Source organism: Cebus imitator, unplaced genomic scaffold, assembly GCF_001604975.1.
Source record: "Cebus imitator isolate Cc_AM_T3 unplaced genomic scaffold, Cebus_imitator-1.0 Scaffold23, whole genome shotgun sequence".
NCBI classification, from domain to species: domain Eukaryota; kingdom Metazoa; phylum Chordata; class Mammalia; order Primates; family Cebidae; genus Cebus; species Cebus imitator.
Genome location: NW_016107338.1, coordinates 7865284 through 7870237, shown reverse-complemented (window position 1 = coordinate 7870237; position 4954 = coordinate 7865284). Strand labels below are relative to the sequence as shown.

At 42.0% G+C, this 4954-nt stretch overlaps 1 long non-coding RNA gene across 1 annotated transcript in view; it reads left to right on the top strand.

The window, feature by feature from the left end:
- LOC108299692 overlaps window positions 1-4314 on the top strand; it is a 20393-nt gene extending 16079 nt beyond the window's left edge. The window contains exon 2 of the long non-coding RNA XR_001823063.2: window positions 3923-4314. This is a non-coding gene — a long non-coding RNA (uncharacterized LOC108299692). The remainder of the gene's footprint in view (window positions 1-3922) is intronic.
- The last annotated feature ends 640 nt before the right edge of the window (window positions 4315-4954 follow it).

The following is a 4954-nucleotide window of genomic DNA, read 5'->3' as shown; positions in this document are numbered from 1 at the left end:
GGTGTTCTCTGTATTACCTGGAGTTGAATATTGGCCTGCCTTGCTAGGTTGGGAAAGTTTTCCTGAATAATATCCTGAAGAGTATTTTCCAGCTTGGATTGATTCTCTTCGTCACATTCAGGTACACCTATCAAGCGTAGATTAGTTCTTTTCACATAGTCCCATATTTCTTGGAGACTTTGCTCGTTCCTTTTTATCCTTTTTTCTCTAATCTTGTCATCTTGTTTTATTTCATTAAGTTGGTCTTTGACTTCTGATATCTTTTCTACTGCTTGATCAATTCAGCTGTTAAAACTTGTGCATAGTTCTCGAAGTTCTCGTGTTGTGTTTTTCAGCTCCATTAATTCACTTACATTCCTCTCTAAATTGTGTATTTTTGTTAACATTTTGTCAAACCTTTTTTCAAAGTTCTTAGTTTCTTTGCATTGGGTTAGAACAAGTTCTTTTAATTCACAGAAGTTTCTTATCCACCTTTTGAAGGCTGCTTCTGTTAATGGAACACACTCGTTCTCCATCAGGCCTTGTTCCGTTGCTGATGAGGAACTGTGATCCCCTGTAGAGGGAGAGGCGTTCTGATTTTGGATATTCTCAGCCTTTTTAGGCTGTTTTCTTCCCTTCATTATAAATTTATCCATCTGTGGTCTTTATAATTACCGTCTTTATAAGTGGGTTTCTGAGTGGACGTCCAACTTGTTGATGCCCAGCGCTAAAATCTGAGCAACCCACTGCCAGCCAAAACAGCGGTGCTTTTTGATGGTGCTTTTCTGACTCTGCACCAAGAACCACCGCACGAAGGCAGCGGCAAAACCGCCTTGCCAGCCACAAGAGTCACGCTGGCGACCCGTGGGGCTCCTCCGCTGGGAATCTCCTGGTGCGTGAGCAACAAAAATTCATCTGAAACTGTGGCATCCTCTCGTTCTCTGCGCTTTCACTGGGAGCTACAATCCTGAGCTGCTAGTGATCAGCCATCTTGGATCTCTCTCCTTTTTTTTTCTTTTAAAATAATCTTTCTGTGTGGAGTCTGACTTCTGGAGTGGTTGAGCTCATAGCCATACATGCCACCAGCCTCTCTGCTCACCCGTTAGCACCTCCTCCTAGTAGGAGGCTTTATCTGGGATTTGACTTATGCAAAATGAAATGAACAAAAAAGGGGCAATTTGCCTTTCCTCCTGATATTCTTGCATTTCAGAGCTCGATAGCCTTTGCTAAAAATGGAGCATGGATCCTGGATTACTGTCTACTTTATGTGGTTGAGTGTATTTTTTTCAAGTTGCTTATGGAAGAAAACATCACGATCATTTTGGTGTAAATTCCAAGTGATGTTCCCAGTCATCTTCTATAGACTTCCTGCTGTGATTGGCCCATCTAAATAAAATAGTCAGTTAAAGACATAAGTAACCTACTTTTAAATACATGTTTACTTTGATTTTCTATCTATATCTAAAGTTAAGAGGGACATTTTGAGCACTAGACTATCTCAGGCTGCCAGAGGTCATTTCATTTTCTCCTCTGCTTGTGTGCTAGTGATACCTTTAACACTGGTATATAGAAAAGAAATGTCTTTGGGATATTTCCAGGAAGGCCCATGGAAGCTCTTTTTTGCTTAAATTGAGCAATGCCGAAGAGCTCATCAAAATGAATGAGGGCAATGGGAAGTCTGGGTCCTAGCTCTGAACTCTTCCAGATCAACATGGCTCTGCCTGGACAGTTCCAAGTGAGAAGAACCAAAAGTTCTATGCCTTGGTCAATATGGGGGTGGGGTGGAGGGTACCATTAATCATATTAGTGCTCCCAGTAACTGGTTTGGGGTGTTGATGAAAGTGTGTGTCCCATGCCTGGTAGGTACATAGTGGATGGCTTGCCAAGAGGCCCTCTGGTTGACATGCTGGGGCAGAGGGGACCCCCTCAGCCTTTCCTCCCACCCAGGGTTCCCCTAGTCTCAGCTGCAACTCCATTTTACACATTGTGCCTTACATTTCAAGTAGGTTTTGAGCCCAGCTCGGTAAGGTAGCATACTCACGTCATCCTGAACCCTGGGTTCTCCAAGTTTTGGACTCATGATAATCCCAGCTCTTAATTATTGACTGGCGGAGACTTTTCTAGAATTTCTATAATTATTCCCTGAAACAAGCTAGATGATGTTTTTACTGACCACATAAAAGTTCTCTTCTCTCTTGCATAAGCAATATATAAATATATTCTCTTCACTTGCCCTGACCTAGTTCAGATCTGCTTCCAGAAGAGTCCACCCTTGTGCCTTGGCCTGTGCACCTCAGCCTACAGTTTTGTGTACTCTTACACGTACATCCAGGGGCCTGTAGAAATCATCCAGAGTTGTCAGGGTGGGTTCTTTTCCCCAAAGGTGAATGGTGTCACCCAGTGTGTGTCATTCCACGGCTTGTTCTTTCAACTGAATGCCGTATCTGAGAGCTGGCCATGTTCTATGGAAATACGGGTCATTCCTCTGAAGAACTGCCTGGGCTTCCATGAAATAAAAAGAGCAGAGTTTGCTTAGCATTTTCTCTTCATTTCATAGATGATAAAACACAGATCCAGGAGGATTAACTGACTTACTCAAGGTCTTCCAGCTACTAAGCAGTAGAGCATGGGTGAGAGCCCAAACTGGGCGGATTTCTCCTGCATGCCTGGCTCCTCCCATATCATCAGGTTTCCTTTCAAGACTGCCTTCTTTCACTTCTCTGCACTATCCTCTCACCTGCTTTGCTTTAGGAGCTACATTAGGCTTGAGGTTTCTGCCATGAGTGTCCTAATTCCTGGGGCCAGATCTATACTGACCTAGGAAGTACTTGAGGATGAACATTTTGAAAAAACATTTTACACAGTCAGGGGGTGTCTTTCAGCATTTTAAATATTTTATTTCATTTTGCTAACCAGGTAGTTTTATAAACGCTTGGGCTGTCGTAGCCTTTCAAATCTTTTAAAGATTTTTCTCCAGCAGGGTCTGCTTCCCATATTTAACAGGAAAGTGTGTAGGAGGGATATGGGGAGCAATTGCTTGGGGGAAATATTGCCCTCACAAACATGAATATGGCAATCACAGTGGTTCCTACACAAAGGTTTATGGTGGTATCATGGATCAACAGGAATTTCTGTTTGTGAAATGGCTGCAACATCAGAACGGGAGGATAGGCTGAGTAACTTGGTTGCTTTATAAATGAAAGGGCTTTTATCCTCCCAAAGCCTTTCACAGTATTCGAGACTCAGTGGCTAGTTCTGAAGAGGATCCATTCTTGAAAATGGCCCATTTAGCAGCACTTTGAGAAGTCATCAGCGAGTACTCAAGGATGGACTGTCTCAGAAAAAAAAAATGTTGTTAAAAAAGCCCTGTTTGTAAATTCTGCTTACCCATGGTATGAACTATTTTTTTGCATCTCAGTAACATGATTTGGAACTTCACATAGATGTATTTGAACATAAAATTTTAAAGCCATTGTTGCCCCAGCTATGTGCTACAGACCCTGCCCCCCCCACCACGGATCGACCACCTGGTTAGTTTTCTGAGAGTTTCTGCGGGAAAGGTTTACAATGGCTGGTTCCTGGTTTGATGTCATATCGATAAATTATGGTGCTTTAAACAGATGTGATCTCACAGCGTGGAATTCTTCAGGGTAAAGCTCATGAAAAGGTTTTTTTCCCCCTCTTGGTTTCATTGTAGTTTTGTTGTTTGGAGGTTTTATGTTGTTCATTTAGTTCCCTGGCTTTTGGGGTTTTACAGTCGTATTTCCTTTGTTTAATATAATTTCATTTTTTTTCTTTTAGCTATTTTTGTTAGGGTGCCCAGAGGCTTCAGTTATGAGTGGCTGTAAAGTAAAATATATTATGATTATTACAATGATAAAGTATAAGCTTTTAAGAGTCTGCTTATATTGACCCATATATTCTCTTTTTTCCTCTCTCCAAGATACACACAGAGGCACACTGGAAACACAGTAGAAAACGGCTGCCAATTTCAAACCGGAAGTTAAGAAGAGCAAACTCGAATGTACAGCAAGAGGGCTTCAGGCTGGACTAGCTTCCAGCAGAAGTGAAACTGAAAACCTTGGATTCTATTGTCTCTTCTCTGTGATGTGGGAAAATAGGTCAGTATCTGAACTTGAACTTGGTCATTACTGCTCATTTCCTAACCTTTTCCAAGCCACGTAACTCCCCTGAGGCTTAGTTTTCTCATTTGTGAATTGCGGGATGATATGTTCATGAGGCTGCTGTAAAGACTGAATGAGATAATGTTTATAGAAGCACCAAGCATGGCCTCTGTCATACAATAGGTGCTTAATAAATATGAACTGGAGTACACATGCACTCTGCTCCCTCCTGCTCCCTCATAATGCCTGGCCTGGCTCTGGGCTCCCTGGGATATGGTAGGTTACCAAAGCAGGCACTAAGGCATGTCTACTCTTGGTACCTTATTACCAAGGTTTCCCGTGCCACCTGTTTCATTCTAGACACAGATTTCAGGCCTCCTTCCAACAGAACCTCACTTCTGCTAGCTGTCATGTTCAAAAAGGGACTGATGACCACTCAAGCGTGATATGATAGTGATTTATGAATGTCATTCCTCCAGACAGCATTTGGATTATTACAGGTTTTTATTTGCTTTTATTCAGTACTAAAAAGGCATTGATAGCCAAAGGAAAGTCTCTTTAATGGTGGGATTTAGGCATTATGGCACTTTTCCTTATGGAGCAGGAGAAGGATTTTCATCCTGAGACCCTCTATGTCATACCCCATAGGTCACTGCTGAGTCTCTCTCTACTCATACTGATCTCTTTCTCACTGGGTTGAAATAGTGTCCTCCCAAAATTCATGCTGGAATCTGTAAATGTGATCTTATTTGGAAATAGGGCTACTGCAGATATAATCAAGTTAAGATGAGATCATATTGGACTAGGGTGAGGCTTCACTTCAATATGACTGATATCCTTATAAGAAAAAG